Genomic DNA, 18,446 nt, shown 5'->3' on the forward strand with positions numbered 1-18,446 from the left:
TTTTTTTTTGTGTGTTTTTGAAGGCTTTGTAGCCCATTGCCCATGCAGTAAGTCTAAATTGGTTGTCTCTTCACTTCAGAGAATTGTGTTGTGCCTGTTTTGTTGGTATGAGTATAGAATTTTGTTGTCCTGTTAATAATAACCACGTTGTAAGCCATGTAGTTCTGAATCAGCTGTAGCTTGCCTCATGTTCTACTGATATACCTGCACTTTTTGTTTTGTTTTTCCAATTAAGTCTAATTGCTGGAAACCTGCACAGAGCAATAGTTATGTAAACTGTCTGGTAAGTGGAATGCCTCATAAGGATGGTGTCCAAAAACACAGTGTGTTTAATTTAATACCTGTCAATGATTTGAACCAGTCAACCAATCAGTGGCTGTATTTCTCACTTGTTGACCAATCAGAATCTGAGTTTCTAAAATTAAACTCTTTACTAAAGTTTATTAAAAAAAAACAAACATATGGGGTGATTCACTCGAAAGAGGCCCCAAATATTCTGTAATAAATCTCGCTATAATAAAGCAATCAGAACCATAAAAAAACACTACATACCTCGACGTTTTTGTAATTGATTGCAATGCTGGAAGTGATTTCCGTTTTCTGCCAGAAACATTTTGACGCGGCGATTCATGTTCCTGAAAGTCATAGGACCAGTGACAGTATTTGACTCTCTTCTCATAATGGCTATGGCACCTACCACATTAGTCCGGCTTTGGGGCATCCTGTCGTGTTTGAAGCTCCATATACCGAGGAGGGCAGTGTCCATTGTTTTATTGAGGTTGCTTTGTCCTAAAGAGAGTTATTACAAAACATTTGGGGCCTCTTTTAAGTGAATCACCCTGTATTTTTATTTTATTTTATTTTCATCAATGCCTTTGTTAGCTAGCGCATGCCTAAAACAACAATTAAGTATTTGCATGATTCTTTACTTGATCATTTGCTTTGAAGTGTCACTAGTTATAGCGAGATAATTCTTTTAAAATAAAAAAAGCTACATGGATGGAAAAAAAAATTAAATTCAGCTATATTTAAGATAATGATTGTGAAAAACCACAAACAATATTTCTCACATTTGAATGCTGTTTTCCGCGTTCTGCTTTTTAACCAGGTGGGACTGAAACTTTGGTAATATCACCTTGGTTGCCAAACATCGAACAACTTCCTGTGGCGGCGACTTCTTTTCTACTAAGCGCTGTCGGTTTCCCAAATGCGACAGCTATGTTTGAGGGGGAAGGTGGGGGGTAAAGCTTCTCACGGGGCTGTTGCATGCTGCTGAGATGGCACACTGTTCTCACCCTTGTGTTTATTTGCTTCGCCGATAACGCTTATCTGGGGCTAAGCCGCATGCCTGGAATGCAGTGCATAAACAATGATATTCCACAGGCCTTATCTGGCACGGGCCACATCGCACTCCACTGGCAGCTCTCGAAGTCCTCGCGAGCATGCCGAGGGAGGAGATTAGCCGCAGCTCGAGTGGAACCATGCCATGCTTTGTGCAGTTGTTGATGTTGCATAGCATTTGTTCTGGTTAGTAATAATTGTTTCTTTTTTAATGCACTGCATAAATAGTACCTGAGTTTGGAGCCCCATTTGAATAATAACTCGCCAAGCCGAAGGGAATTTCAGTTATGGTTAACACTATTCCTAATGAAATCGTCTGCCTTCAGGCCAATCCGAGCAGACAGCTATTGACACTAGGCTGATCGCCGACCGCAGAGGCCCCTCTGCCTGTGCGTCGTCCGGCGTGGACCTAGTTTTGGCGTATGTGTTTCTTTCTTGCCTGGAAAGAACAGCAAAGGAAAAAGGGGGGTTGGGTTTCACTGAGGTCTTTTCACCACCAGACTGATGGCTCTCAGGCACTGCTCTTGTGGGTGTGTGTGTGTGTGTGTTTGCTTCCCATTTGTTTCCAAGGCTGGGGCCCTGTCTGATGGAGGAGGCTGGGCCCCTGCAGAGGCTCCCTTGGCTTTTGTGTCTGCACCACATCAATGGGGGATGGGAACGAGGTTGGGGACTGCTGGACATTTCCTCTACATTGACAGCATGTCTCATTGACCTGCATGTTTTTCTGTGGTGGAAAAAAAACGGAGAGCGAGAGAGAGAGAAAATGCAATATATTGTGTTCCACTTTAGGAAAGGCTGAAGTTCTCACTAAAAAAAGAAAAGAAAAAAAGATTAAATATAATATATGTACTCTGACATGTTTTGTTATCTGATCTGTTTTTGTATCTAAGAACTTTTTTTTTCAGTCACACTCTATCTGCGGTTATTTCAGATCTTCTTGTAGTAGTCAGCTCTGTTGTTGAGGCATGTGTAATTAAAACGCTGGCGCTTCATAACAGCCCTGTGATTCTAGTCCCGAAGTCCCTTTGTTCGATTGTACATTTTAATTCCTCTGCGTGATAAAAGAGGAAAAATAAACCTAGATTTTCCATCCATCCACCTTTTGATCCATGCATTCCTCTGTACATATTTGAGTTGTACTGAACTCTGCCTTCTCCGCTTAAAGCAAAAAAATATTCAATTGCGATTTTAACCATTAAAATCTTGGCTTGTATTTCAAGCTTTAGTTTACTACACATCTTTATTTACAGTGAATATTTGACTTTTTGTAAATACCAAAGAGAAGTTGATAATAACGAACCCGTGGTTCATCGGCATTGTGAAGCAGAATTTTTGAACAGGTTGCTGGTTGGCCTCATCGCTGTGTGAGGTCACTTCATTATTCAGACTGCCTCTCTTCCGCTTGGACTCAGACATTTTGAGATGGAGATGTGGCAGATGCTCGTCCCATTCCCTCCCAGCTCCAGATGGAGGAATGCAGTGTGTAATCTTGACTCCCAGGCTCCTCTGGTGACCTCTCCGTCTTGTTCCCGATGTCCAGCTGTCGCAGGCCATCACTAGGCCTTTGTCAGTCCGCGCATATGCTCCCATCTCATGAATTCTATGTTACTCAAATTAAAACTCTTAAGAAGGAGAGCTTATTTGCAAGAAATTTGTACTAATATTTTAGTAATCATTTTAACGTGCGTTAATGTCTGCTCAAGGATATTTTCTTTAGTCAAACGAGTTAAATACAGAAACATAAGTTTTTTTTTTTTAAAGTGAAAAATCTTGTCATCAAAATATAGTAGACATGGCGTGGGATTTATTTAAGTTGAGGTAAATTAAAAGCTGTGGCATTTTTACTTGTAGAAAACATGTTTACATTTCAGGCATAATTTACAGTAAACAGTGTATTTACTAGGATTTATTCAAGTATCCAATTCAGTCATTCTTCTGTTGGTCGATTCAGTTAATTGAATCAATGGGTCAGTTTTCGAATCACAATCGATTCACACACATTAAATTATTTAGGTAAGCATACAAAGGTTTAATGCTTTAAAAATTGACTTTCTTTCAAAGCTTTTGCAGAAAATAGAAACCTCTTGCAACTTCATAAAATACTCCGGTTTTCTGAGAGTAATGCTGCGTCTTCATTTAAATTTATGGGTGGCTGCTTTGGTGCATTACTGCCCCTTTACGCCGGAAAAAAGGATTTTTGCTTGACGTATTAAATAATACGTTCGCTTGACGTATATATTATATAATTAGTATAACTAATTAATGCTGATATTGGGTTTGAAATAAGAATTACCTGGTTTGCCATGATTGTATTGTTTCCACCAGTTTAGGACACTTTACATCAGCAAATGAGAAATGTGTGCCCTCTAGACTTGTATTCTTGCACCTTTTCCATTTGAGTTTTTCTCCATGTAGTTTGGATTAAGATGTAGCCCAGACCTGGGAATGTTACACACCACCAAGGCTAACCGATTATTCATTCTGTCATTTTTCATAATGTTTATCCTGTGTAGCATTGCGGGAAGCCTGGAGCCTGTATCACGGAGTACATGGCACAAGGCAAGTACACCTTGGATGGGGTTCCAACCCCAGGGGCACAGGTGCGCACACATTCTCACAACCAACTTGCACGCTATGGGCAATTTGGAAACACAAGTTGGCCTACAACAAGTCTTTGGACCATTTGTAGGAGAAATCTAGAGTACCTGGAGGAAACCCACAAGCATGGAGAGAACATGCAAACTCCATACACTCAAGTCTTGAAAGCCAAATTCAAACCCTGCCGAAACGCCAACAATGTAAGACAATAGAGGTAACCGCTGAACCATCTTGATCCCTGAGCAACAAATAAGCCATGTCTAGTTTTATTACACTGGAATGCACAGCTTTTGTTTGGTTATCTGATACTGAACAGTTTTAAAAAAATCATTGTAATGTTCAATAATTTAATCGTAGAAAACTAATTCATGCTTATTATTCTTATTTAATGCTTATCTATGCTGGGTTGGTTGAAAATATTACAAAATTAGCAAAGAAAGCTTTTTTCAGTCATGAGCTTTACAAGTAGAAGAAGTGAGGCTTGGTGAGGATATGGTCAGATTAGAAAGACAATGTCCAAAGGCTCTTTGTTTTTATGACCACCTGCCATAAAGAACCCTCAACAGGCTTCTTGCAGATATGTACAGAAGAGGATGAAGTGGGAGTATTCACTTCATATTGGGAATTTCTCCACAAGCCAGGACATCTTTGTGTCTCTTTTCACTTGAACCCCATCACCTTTTTTCTGCCTGAGATATGGCCTTCCTCAGGGGAACTGTTCTGTCTGATAATTCAGCATGCCAGTTTGCAAGAAATCTCACCTTGAGTTTTTTTTTTTTTTTTTTCTTTCTCCTTCTTTTTCCTGTTATATCATAGTTATCTAAATTTCAGGCATTTGTGGGTCATCAAACGGAATAACCAAGAATAGCTCATGACTCACTGAGTGAATTGGTAAAACAGGCATTATACTTGACGTCATGCACTGTAGTCCATATTGGCTCATTTTATTGTAGACATTATTATTGCTTTGTAATAACTGTCATTAAAAAAAATCTGTAATTAGCAATTAATGATCAGGTTGATTAAAAAAATTTCTGTACTTTAATATTAATTTAATAAGTTAAAATGAGTGTGTGTTGATACTGAAGGTACAGTATTCTTCTATAATATGTTCTTACAAGCTCCTGTTTTAGCTGAATGAGGGTATCCGCTTATATGAGGTCACAATAGGGGAAAATATCTACTTGCTTTAAACCCTGACTAATACAAAGAAGGAATGTATTTCAGTCATGAGACAATAATTTTATTCTGTTTGTGTAAAAGGTTTTACATTGCCGGGTGGAAATTTAGGGTATAGACATTGTTCCACATAAAAAAAAAAAATAAAAAAAAACAGAAGCAGTAACTGTGTTCATTGGAGGAGTGAACATTTACCCAGTTGTCATTCACATATACTGTAGAATGTTAGTTAATTAGATCACCTGATTTTGGTAAGACTTACCCTTTCGCAAGTGCGTACATCTCTGTCGTGTACATCTCATTTTTATCTTCTGAATGTTTTAAAAGTGTCACTTTACAATTTGGTTCGCTGTAATTTTAATAATAAGATTTTGTAAGCCAGGGAGTTAATTTACAGGGAGATTAACAGCTTAGCGAATTCCTCAAAGTACACTTATAAAGTTAGCTAACTGACCTGTTAACTTGCCTGATTATTATTCTTATACGGTATAACAAAGTCGTTTCTTTATCGATTTAGTGATGAGAGAGCTGGGAAACAAATTTCTGTTCTTTCATAGCCTATTGTTTAAGAGTCAAACCTTTTATCTGTCTGAAATCTAGGTTAGCTGTGAGATCATTAAACCCTCGGAGCACTTTCCTTTTGAGTTGTTCGTTGCGGTGATTTATTTATTTATTTATTATTTATTTATTTATTTTTTAAACAAAGCTTTTTAAGATTTCTTTTAAGTTCTGGTTTAAATTGGCTACCGTCCTTTCTCAGGTTCCGTATAACGCTTACTAAAACATTAAACGTGTTTCATTGAAAGCTACCTGAGGATGCACGGGGTACGGTGTATTAAAAAAAAAAAAAAAAAAGGAATAAGGGGTGCGTTGACGGCACGTCCTAGACTCAGTTGTGACCCACTTAAGTAAGGCGTCTCCTCAGACTTGGAGGGGAAATTCCATTGTCTGGGTTTTCTACAGTTCACAACATATTGGATTTTTTTTCTCTATGGGAGTGGAGTATATATGTGTGTGTGTGTGTGTGTGTATGTGTGTATATATATATATATATATAATTTTTTTTCCTTTTGACAAACTCCTCTTGTCCTTATTACGTCTCCTTCCCGAAGCTGGATTTTTACACACAGTGAAATGCCTGCTTTCCATCGTTAGATTCCTTCTTCTACATTCTGTCCGTCTTTCCCTTTCTCTCTCGTTCATGTGCCATGTAGCCTCAATTATCATTATTATTTTTTTCTTGCACAGAGCCTGAGGTTATGCGGTTGGCTTGTGGTTGGTCTTTTGCCAGCAGCTATAAATAGATTTGTGTCAGAGTTAGCATCTGAATGAGGGGGAGAGGCAGAGAAGGAAAAACCCTTTTTGGTATCCTGCTGGCTGCCTGCCAAACGCTGGCAGAGTGGAGCCGAGCTGCTGAGTGTTTTCAGAGGCGATCAAGTAAAGAGGAGTGAAGAGCTTGCTTTTTTTTTTTTTTTTTGTCTGTGCATGTGTGTGTTGTCTCTTGAAATAAAAGGGCCGTGAGGGTCTGTACGTTATCGTGCATCAGTACCTCTCCACGCCAGCTGAATAGGACGGTGTGATTGTCATCATGGCATTCATTCATCCTCATTCCAGAGGAAGCAGCTGTTCATTACATTCTCATAGAACGGAAATAAGAATTTTGGCTGTACAAATGAAAACCAGTAGCAGTCAGATTTTCTTATTATACAGTAGTATGTAGTACTGTAAGTATCCAGGATGGATTTATGTACAGTGACCTTGAGGTTGCGTGTGTATATGAATGCTTTCACTGTAAAATGAGATGGGTGTATTTTGGCAGGTTTGAGGAAAAAGAATGTTTTGCCAACTGATGCCTTTTTGAGTCACAAGGGTATTAACAGGCGCACATTTCAAAATGTGTTATTTTGAACACACAATTTTGCTACAATTAATAAATCAGCCTGCAGTTGTGTTTGTGGCAGTGTAACTGCAATACGTCGGTTGAGCTTTAATTAAAAAATAACAACGGAGCGCTTGTGGAATCTTTTTATTTACGAAGATTGTTGTTGCTAATGAGAAACGTTTAAACAATACAAAAAGGTTTACTTTTCAGTGCGGCATCGGCAGTCAGCAAAGCTTCATCAGCCTCCTCATCTTCCACTTCTGTAGCTGACGTCAGTGGCTTATAGTAGAAATGCTGGTCTTTTGTTTACACTCATAGATGCGCTTAACTGATTCCGACCGAAAGAAATGATGTGATTGACTTTTTGTACATGAAAGCTTTTGCTCTTCAATGTGGTAGTTTATGGCCATGTATTGCCAAAAACATAGAAGGTCAACGATTCTAAAAGAAGGTTCTTTAGAGTTGCAAGGAATTGTTTGATTATAAGCAACTTTGTGTATCTAAAGAAAATGAGTAATAGTCTGAAAATGGTGTTTATTGCATTTTTGCTGTGAAGCCTTTTATATGAAGTCCTGGAAAAGCCGTTCTTACCTGGCGGGGGTGATACCATGATCAAGAAGGTGGTTTGCCCAAGGCGAGGCTTAACCATTGCACTCGAGTTGTGCTGACCCTTGCGAATTCCCCAAATGTGGTAATCTTGACTGCATAATTTTTGGTAGTGGGGCACTGCGTTCGCACTCTCCCCTAAAAAATTAAGTAATTTCCCCTCACTCTGGAAATAATAAAGTTTTTTGAATCTTTAATCTCCTACCCTGATAAGCCCATTGCTCTGGGACAACTAGGATTGACTAGAGTCAATCTGGAGTCTTTTAACCCTTTTTACATTGCTCCAAATTTTTTTTTCTTTATGCTTCTAGCAGGTTTATGTGTTTCTTTTCCAGAAAAGTCTCACTAATAAAGTTGTTTTCTTATTGCAACACAGTTGTTTAGCCCTAGTCCTGAAAGTTCTCATTACATAGTGTGCGCATGGAAATGCTCCTACTTTCACAATTAAACATAGCGGTGATTTCTATTGTCTTTTTTTTTTTTTTTTTTTTTTTGCATTTTTTTGCATTTTTTTGCATTTTTTTTTACCATGCATCTTTACTCAGCATGTAGGTAATCTTCATTCATTCAATCTTATTTTTTTTCTGATCACGTTTCTTCCATGAAGATCAAGGTTCAAATCTTTTTAATTGTTTCCAGGACTTGATGCAGCCCAATAATTTAACCCTCCTCGAATGGTGTTTTTAAAAAAAATTTATTTCTTTTGGCTATGCAGTGTATAAGGTTCTAAAACATACAGGCTTTCTTTTCGTCCTTTTCAGGATCTGCTATATGTTTCTCATTTGTATGTCAGTCAGAAGTATGTATTAGCATTTATAACAAAACCCCCTAAAGAGATTGTTACAGCACCATCCAATAGAGCTAACACAGATTGGGATGCGTATCGTACAAGATGTATATCTGTCTCAAAAGTTACCTTTTATATGTACTCGTTCAAAGATAACTGTGTGTTAATTCCTGATGTTTATTTATTTATTTTAAATCCTGGGTTATACTTTTACCTTTATGCTTTTTCCCCCTTATATTAGAGTATTAATAAGCACTACCATTGGTATGCAAGGTATAGTGTCGAGCCCAGCATATGGTGGGAAGGCCAGATGTATGCCTATACGTGTCTGGGATGGTTTATTATCATGCAAAGTACTCATGGCCTTATCATTACTAGCCTTTGTGGTCAACAGACATGGGGTCATGGGCAGAGCTATTCAAATGTAAATGGGGGCGTGTGATCATATGGATTTTGTAATGTGTACTCTGTTGGAAGTGCAAGTAGGCCTGGGCTTTAAGTGTGTGACCATTTGTGCTGCTCATGAAGTTGTGTCGTGATCAGCTTTAAGCTAATTTACGGTCACTTTGGAAGCTGCTAGGTAATTGTGTGGAAAGAAAATTTCACCCGTGAAGCATGCCTGAGAACGTTTCATTTGCTCAGACGTGCACGGGCGAGCAGGACGTGCATCATGCGCCGAATGAGCTCTTCCTAGTCTTGTAATGTTAGCATAGATGGCTTGTTCATTTGCATGTGAAATGTCTCACTGCATTTAACTTGCCTAGGACATGTGAAGACGGAACTTAGAAATGTGTCATTTTTGATCTTGTGGACCTCCAGCTGCAGTGTAGGGAGAAAAACACCAAAGCCGCCATGTTGGCCTTTTGATGGCAGCAGGTTGGTCAGCTAACTGATGAGTAATGTGCATTTCCTTAAAAAAAAAACGTGAAATGTATAGTCAGTGTTATAGACTGTCTGTACAGTATGTTGATCAAGCTAGATCGTTTAAGGTCATGTCCTGAACCTGTAGAGTTCCTACTAAGAAATTACGAGCTAAAAAGAGCATTTTCATAGATGTTCGCTGTTCAGGTGTTTGGATATAGGCAGGTTGGAATTCCATGACTTCCAGTCAAATGCAGCATTTGTTTGAGATGTGCGTAATTTGCAGCATGCTCACCATTTTTGTTTAAAAACTTCCAGTGTCCTTCAGGATGTGGCTTAAATTAGAGCTATGGATCATGGGTAGACTGTTGATTCAATTCGATTGCTTCTGGGTCAAAACCTGACCCATCAATTCAAGATGGATTACATTGCATAATTGATTAAATCCACAACCCCAGTTTAAAACAACTCTAACCTTATAATTTGTTAGTGCTGAAGGCATGTCGGCTCTTCACCCACCAATAAACTACATCGTAAAGATTTTAAACCTTCATCGAACTGGTTTTCTTATAAGCTGTTTGGGCAAAAACCTTGTTATCATGGAACACACACTAATTATCATGATTAGTTTTATGCTGCATTTTTTCTAACTCTTGCTTCTACCTGAAGCATAGCACCGTGAAGCTACATTTAAATGTCCACACTTTCACTTTCTGTAGACTGATTTGTTTTAAAAATAATGCTATCATGAGTTGTAGCTGCAGTGCAAACTGTTGGTGCCGTAATAATAGTCCTGGTTAAATCTCTTTTATTTATTTATTTATTTATTTTTTGTTATAAGCACAAGGGCATGAATAGTACACACACGCTGAGTTTGATGGATGGTCGCTATGCAGTGCTCATGCATATGCTCATGCGGTGCTCAACTATACGTAATATTGCCTCGGGGTCTTTTTTTTCTCCCATTCTTTCTTTAATATTATTTTTTATTTGCAAGATTTGCGCGTATCAGATGAAATAAGGCAGCGAGTCGTTTTTGGCCCTAAGGCCTGGAGTTTGACAAGTGTGGTTTGTGTGGACGTATGTGATTAATGGAACATCATTAATCATGGATTATATTACTCCATTTTTTTTCTCTCTCTCAGCTTACGGTTCAACAATTTTACTTGTCAAGATTCCAGACAAACCGCAAGACTTGCTGTCAGTAACGAGAGCGCTGTTTTTGGGCAGACGGTTATTTTTGAACGCTTGACTGGCAGCAAACAAACAAACCGCAAATCTTTTTTTCTCTCTCGAACAAATGGTGTAATGAGTCATTAAGAATAGCGGTATGGATACTGTAATCACTGCTTAATGTGTCTGGAGGTTGCATTGATTACAACATTTAATGGGAACAAACTTGACCTGTGAGGTGTTTAAGTGCGAGCTGATCATTTTTAAAAACATGCTCAGACTACACCGTATATAGGAAATAAATCATGTAAGATGAATGTACCTTTACAAGTCCACTGTAATACCCTGGATTGCACAAGACAAGTTTATTAATCTTGTATCTAGTGCTGCACAATTAAAAAAAAAAAATAATGAAAAAAAAAACAAAACATGGTTTACAGGTAATGTACGCATAGTCAATAATGTATGCGAAGGTTTGCATTCAGTACATTAAACATGACCTGTGGACTTAAAGACTTGTTCATCAGTGCATTGTTTGTTTTATTAATATGCCGACGTGTGTGGTTTCGGTGCCCGGAAAGGTGCTTTTTGAATAGCGGTTAGCACAGTGGCTTCACACCTTGTGCATGGAGTTTGCATGTTTCCTCCTGTGCTTGGTGGGTTTCCTCCGGGACCTCCCGTTTCCTCCCACAGTCAAAAGACATGCAGGTTATAGGTTAATTGGCATTCTTAAATTGCCCATAGTGTGTCTGTATGTGCGCATGTGCCCTGCAGTGATTGGCACCATGTCCAGGGTGTACCGTGCCTCAAGCCCGAAACCTTTAGATACATGAATGAATGACTTATTAGGAAGCATTTGTTGGCATCATGTTGAAAAAGACATCAAAGATATGAAAGATATAAAATCACAGATGAAGTTCCACATTAGTGAGCGGTGGTTATGGTAGCCATGTTGTGAAGGAGGGATTTCACAAACGAATAAACACATGCGACCAGATCTATTAGTTGCAACTATTTCTAGTGCCGTTAATAGGTTGGAATCTATACAAAATTGTACATTTAATAGTAAACAATTGTAGTTTAAATCGTTTAAATGATTTCAATCACTGTCTGAGCCATCACTCTTTTATTACGCAAGTCGATAATAAACCTACTTTGTAGAAGATGGAAAAAAGAAAAAGAAAAGCACAGGTAACACAATCGAGCATTGTTGTTGGCTTTGTAATTCGACCTCAAACATCAGCTTCTGTCTTTTTGTTGGCCGTCAGCCCTCCCACATTTCCCAGTCATCCCGTTCATTTGTAAAACCGAAGCAGCTGCTTCAACAATAACCCTTTCCACAGTGTTCATGCTGCGCGCCGTCAAAAGCGCATTCATTAAACCTGACTTTGGTGGAACGCTAGGTATTTGGCAGTGTGAAGGCCAGCTGCGCTGCTTCAAACAGTGTCTAAAAAGCCTGACCTGTTTGGTCTTTATCAAATCTGAACGCACATTCAGAGATTCATGCGAGCTCTCAGATTGACCAGCGCTCTACTTGCTCGCAGCCTGATAAAACGGTATACAAGAAAGCAAGAAAGATAATTTTAGAAGGGATGACATTCCCAGATGTCCCAGTTCATCCAGCCGGGCTGTTTGGGGAATAGGATTACACCGCTACTGGGGGATATTGCGTAATGTGGAAGACTTGGCTTATGTTACACATTTTCCTTTCGGAGCCAACACAATGCATGCCAATGTGTGGATTTTAGTTTGTTACAACCAAAACCGGAATGAACTAGAAATCCGACAGCAGGCGTAATCAGTATTTACTTTTAATTAAAACAAAAAATAAAAACCGAATATTTTCTTTGATTTTGCTGCAGAGTTAAGTTCATTTCATCAGTATTGTCTTTTGAGTTTTACTACTGTTAAGTGTAATATGATGGAGGGGGAAGGAGGATTTTGGAGACTTATTTAGGGGTGAAGGAGTATAGAATTGTACGCATGCTGCACTGCTCGGTGCTTGCAAATACATTTGGGTGCACGAGCACAGCACCTTGCTCGATGATCTCGCTGTCTGGTACCGCTCGAGCCGACTGCCTCTCAATCTCCATGGTAAAGATACTGTTTAAATGTCAAAGCATGAGCGTTGAGAACTGACAGTGAAATTCTGTTCATATTTTTCTGTCTGTCTGTCTATAATACGATGTGAACTTCAAGAGCTTCTGAGCAGTCACTCAGTATTCCAGTGTTTGGATGTAGATTTGGGATGGGTACCTTCTTAGAGAGGATGTGAGGAAGAAGCTTGAACTAGGCTGAAAAGGGGAACCTCAGCTTTTCTAATAGCAGAACCTCAACTGTTGTGCATCACTCCACTTATCTGTGTTTGCCATGTAAAAAAGTGGGTTACTACACTGTGGTGCAGTAGCGTAATAATGATGTCGGCCCAGTTTTATTGGACGCATCTTTAAATGTGAGTCTATAAATCAGCGTGATATATAAAATAAGTCTGGTTTGTTTCTTCAGAAATTATTTCTGCTAGTGGAAGAAAAAAATAAACAACGTTTTACCATATTTTCAAAATGCCACTTACTCAGTATTTATTTCTTGCTCTGGGAACTGTTGTATAAAATCAATATCGCAGTGAAAAGAATGACAATATACTGCATATCGACTGGTGATTACCAGAGACTGAATCAGTACAGCGCTTAATTATATGGTTAAACAGTGCCAAGTCTGTTAAAAAGTGTTCAGTATGATGATCATAGTCTTTTTGATTGTACCAGCAGTTGTCGGGTACAAATCTGATCGCCCTAGTTAGTTTACCCACTAAACCAAGGTGAGACTCGACCTTAAACTGTTTTAGGGAAACGCTGATGTGTTTAGGGTATCTGTGTGTTATCATCTACTGAGAGTTTAATTTTAAATGATTCTATTTAACATTTTTGCTTTTTTTTCTCTCTGATAAACATAGCATGTCTCAGTTTCTCGTTGAAGTATTCAAATCCTCCTCCTAAGTGGCGCAACCAAGAAGTATTTGCCCCATCACCCAGAGAGGATGGGTTTTAATGTCACAGCCAGATGATCAGGACTTTTCACATTAGGGACTTGGGATTGTTATTGACTACACTTAACCCCAAAGTCCACTTCATTTTGATTAGAGCGTTCTGAGCTTGAGTCCTGTGGTCTTGAGGGTACCTGGGCCATAGGCTGAATCTGAAGCCAATCGTACCTAAACACAGAAGTGGACCACTGCTTAGAATGTGACATCAGTATTTTATCTGTGACTGCGAACCTACACAGCCATAGCTGATAAAGTACGAAGGCAGGCGAGAGCGTTGCTCTTGACTTTCTTTCCGAAATATCAACAATAAGTAGCTGAGTGCAAAGATTGACCCCCTCATTCTCTCTACTTCTCTTTTATTTATTGGTGGCTCGCAAACCAACTGTGTGCATACTGCCACTTGGTGTATCGGAGAGTGAAAATACGTAAGTGTACCTGAATACGGAGAACAATAATAAAGCGAACACTGGCCTTCGGGGGTTAGGTGAAAGTAATCGTTTCTGGACACAGTACAGATCAATCGTGCCTAGTTTAAAAGTGCCCAATTGCTCTTGTTTTTAGCGATGGAGGGATAGGGAGGGGTGGCTTTCTGTCAATCACAGGTACCGTAGCAAATCAGAGCCATCATTGGAGCTCATGCATGCGGAAGTGGGTGAATAGCACTTTCTTCCGAGTGTCAACAGTTGTTGGCTTCTCATGCCTCAGAGGAAGCATGTGATATCCTTTAGCCGACCTGGTTGTTAGCCGATACGTGGTAAAGGTAATGACTGAAAGAAATGGACGCTCCACGCGCAAATGTTGAATGGGACGGGGCTTCCAGATGTCAGTTATTCTGGAGTTTAAACACTTAGGCAAAGGGAAAAGGACTGCTCTGAAACCCGTGCTAGCGTTTTCTCAAGTGTTTACAAGTGGCTCTGGTAATGTAATATAATTGGTCTAAACATTATGGTAGGGTACGATTGTGTTGAGATGGATGAGAGTTTAAAATAAATTTTTTTCTTGCATTTCTAATGAAATTCACTGGAGTTACTTTGGAAGCATTTCCTCCCGTCTTCATTGTGCCAGGAGTTCACTGCTGCTGCCGCATGATGGATGGTACACTTCTTTCTAAGGCACTTCTTTGTGTCTGGGCTCTTTCTCAATGTGTTAATGGACTCTGGGTAACAATAACAGCCCTTTTCTCCATTACTGACAAAGCAGCTATTGCACACAACTGGCATCCTTCTCGCTCCTCTGTCTGCACTGAACTTGTGTTTACGCTCCCTGTTTTTCCTAAGAAGCGCTCCGAGGCAGATGTTGTTAATTAACTTGTAATGCGCTCCTACGGAATGGACAGCTGTGCGAATTAATTTATCCTATCACTGCGTCCAGGACAAGCACAGTGTTTAAAGATCAGCAATAAAAAATGGAGTCCTTTCTGCCTTATGCTGAGTCACGCACACACACGTGGACTTTGTTCTTCCCCAGAGGAGAGGTGTGTCATTTATTGATCTTGACATCTTAAAGGCACCAAGCTTACTATTTAGTCCACTAAAATTTAGTTTCCTAGTGTTCCCAGTTCATGAAAAATACTTTTTCCCTTTTTTTTTCACTGCATTTTGATCTGGAACACAGGTTTCTCTGTATAAATAATTTTCATTTGTTGAAATTTTGAACGTACGACAATTCGAAAATGGCAAATTGTATGTCTCTTCAGAGGACGCCCATGTCGTTAGCAATTCATTAGCCATTCACCGCTAATGCTGCTTGAAAGCTAGTTATCAGGAAAAGTCCAGCTGGGTAAATATATACAGCGTGCTGCTGCCGAATTCAGAAAAAAGCCCCCGTTATATTTGCGACCCTTTGCAAGCTTAAGGCAGCGCAGTAGAGAACCTGGTTTGCTAATTGGGATATTTTTTTGTTCACTTGTCAGCTGCAGTGTGCGCTACCTCCCCTCGTTACTCCGTTCGTTCTGCTGAGCGCCGAGAGAATGGGAGAATGAGCTCGAGGACCTCGACTGAACTAGTTTCTTAGCTAGCAGTCTGCCGTTCAAGTAGTTCTGTATGCCAAGAAGCGGAGTGCAGCACTGGAGTGCACTGACAGGGCCGTGCACGGGAGCACATCTCAACAGCACAGGCTTTGGCTCAAACTCAATTCAGGACTATACAAGCCAAAAACCTGGCACTGCTCGGAAGGGAAGAGCAATCCTGGCCTCAATGAAGACTATTTGCACAAAGTTAAGGGTTGAGACAGAGAGTTGTGGAAAAGTTAAATAATAAATAGTGGATTTTTTTCATTGATAAATGTCTGAGATGATCAGAGGTCATCACGTATGCAACTGCTTGTTCATGTTAAGCAAATTTGATGCGTGTGTCTTCTTGCCAAAAAAACAAGAAAGTAACAAGATTCGGTAATGAGTACAACGATCTTTAACTTCCTAAAATCCCCAGACGCACTGGCAGGTGCAAGCATACAGTACATTCCTCACGCAGATAGCTCGGAGCTTAAATAAATAAGCATTTGTAGATTGCAAGTTTGAAACCTAATGATGCAGAGTTTAAACCCGATCGATCACAAAGACAAAAGACAGTCATGACCATCTGTGAACTGATTTATTCGTTAGTGATCAACATCGAATACTCGAAGCTTCGGTGGGAGGGGCTGAATATATTCTTATCTCTAATAAAGGCAGAAATCTCTGTGTGTCTGTCTGTTGCATTTTTATGTCAAGAACCGTTTATCCAACTGCTGTGGACGCAAGGGAGTGCATTATTTATTTTTTTCGCATTTTTGTGTAATATGGATATAGGCAAGTTGTCATGAACTAACCTGAGTAGACCAGAAGAAGTAGCTTTAGCGGTTAGCCCTTTGTAGCATGGATGGTAAACCCAAACGCGGAGTAACACAAGTAGGCAGGATAGCCACGCGATTGTTTTAAGGACTCTCTCGAATGGGGAGCAAGGGATAAACACAATTTAACCTGCATCCTATTAACACACACTCGGCGAAAGCGTCCGAAGTGACATGGGCAAACTCAATGACTGAGCAATCTTGTCATCTTGTCTCCTTTTATGCTTCCTGGTTCGCGACAGTATTCCCGGGTCCTAGTGCGGGTCGCGGATCGAGTGTGCATGACACAAGTTAGCCGCGAGGGCTAATCATTAAAGCGCGAATGAGAACCGTTTCGCAGGGATAGATGTCACGGGTTAAATTATTATTATTTTTTTTTTACTTTTTACGAATATTCGAATCCCAAAGTAAAAAATCAAATGCCATCCCTCCAAACTGGTCCGGCCCTATTAGTTACTAATCAAATTAGGGCTGCAACAACTAATCGATAAAATCGATAATTATCGATATTGAAATTCGTTGTCAACCGTTATTGATTAGTTGAGCTGCTCTTGTCACTGAGGAGCGCGACCACGATGCACAAATACACAAAGATACACACAGATACACAGCCGCTCGCGCAATGGAGGTTACAGAAGCATCTGCAGGAAAAAAACGTGCGCCCCAAGTCCTCCAAGGCATGGGAGCAATTTACATTACACGCCTCTAAGAAGACGGTAACCTGCACGCTATGAAAGACCGAGCTTTCATGGCATGATAGTACCACAGTCATGCACGAACCCTTAAAAAGAAAACATGTTGGTGTTACGGATGGCGAAACATCAGCAGGGTCAGTAAAAACTGTATCTCTTCATCGTGTTAAAGTTTTATAGTTTAAATGCTTTTGTTTAAACTGTTTGCTAACTTCGGTACAGTCGCGCTAGATCCGTTCACGTGCTACTCGCTAGCATCACATTGCCAGTCACCTCTCGAGCATTAATGAGTAGTTAAATGGCGCTACTTTAGATTAGCTAAAATTACACGGAGCGAATAACAGTAGAATATTACATTTAGTGATTGTTGTGGTTTTCAGCGAATGCAAATAACAGTATATTTGTGACTATTAGCTTTTTGCATTTCTACAGTTTATTTTTAATAGTCCACTACAAAGTTAACTTGTAATTTACTGTGGTTTTACTTATGCATACATCATTTTATTATACAAAATTACATTATTTTAGCTGTTTATATCTTATCAACTGAATGTCAGTGTATTTTTTTTAACTATATATATATTTTAAACCTTAAATGAAGTGTGTGTATATGTGTGTGTGTGTGTGTGTGTGTGTGTGTGTGTGTGTGTATGTGTATATTATATACTACATTTCATTTAAGGTTTAAAATGTCAAAATTAAAGATCATTAAACTCTATATGGGGCTTTTGCATTTTTAAAAGTTAATTTTTATACATAAATAATACCCTGATTTATGTTTTTTTTTTTTATGGTTATAAGAAAAACATCAAATTAAAGAAGTGTTTAGATTTTATCCGATTAATCAGGAAAAATAACCTAATTGATTATCAAAATTATCGTTCGTTGCAGCCCTAAATCAAATAATGAACTTCTGAGCTTGTTTATTATAGATTGAATTGGTAATTATGAAAGTTACTAACTGTTCAGTTAGTAACTTCCATAAGTTAGACTTGAGTGCAAAATTACTCGAAGCCTCTCTTGCTAAGACTACCCAAGGAAGAACATTCTATAGCTGTGTTTATGGTTTCTATGTGATACCACCACAGTGATCTTATGGTGATGTTTAGCCTGTCTGTCTGGAACCAGCCTCAGCGGTAAGAAGTGATATACATGTGATGATAAGGGCACTAAAGAGAGGTGGGGCATCAGGATGAATCGGGCAGGTCAGGAGGGCAGCATGTGGAGGGAAAGAGAAAAGGCGGAGGGCAGAGAACACAGATTATAAGGTTCGCTCTTTGTCAGGTAAAGACAGCTTTGTGTGACCGTCAGATGGTGGTGGAGTCCCGCTTTTTGGTGGTTATTTTGTGAATGGGGGAAAATAAACAAATAAGCCATTCCATCTGAATGTACTGTATGTTAGTAAAAATAATCTACCGCAACAACCACTAATCAGTACAATGATGCAGTAGAAAC

At 39.3% G+C, this 18,446-nt stretch overlaps 1 protein-coding gene and 1 non-coding gene across 2 annotated transcripts in view; both read left to right on the forward strand.

The window, feature by feature from the left end:
• acvr2ba (activin A receptor type 2Ba) overlaps positions 1-18,446 on the forward strand; it is a 67,416-nt gene that overhangs the window by 8,498 nt on the left and 40,472 nt on the right. The gene's annotated exons all lie outside the window — the stretch shown is intronic.
• LOC128523330 (U1 spliceosomal RNA) lies at positions 7,584-7,747 on the forward strand. The gene has a single exon (XR_008360161.1). It is a non-coding gene; the product is annotated as a U1 spliceosomal RNA (small nuclear RNA).

The sequence above is a fragment of the Clarias gariepinus genome, chromosome 4, assembly GCF_024256425.1.
Source record: "Clarias gariepinus isolate MV-2021 ecotype Netherlands chromosome 4, CGAR_prim_01v2, whole genome shotgun sequence".
NCBI lineage: Eukaryota > Metazoa > Chordata > Actinopteri > Siluriformes > Clariidae > Clarias > Clarias gariepinus.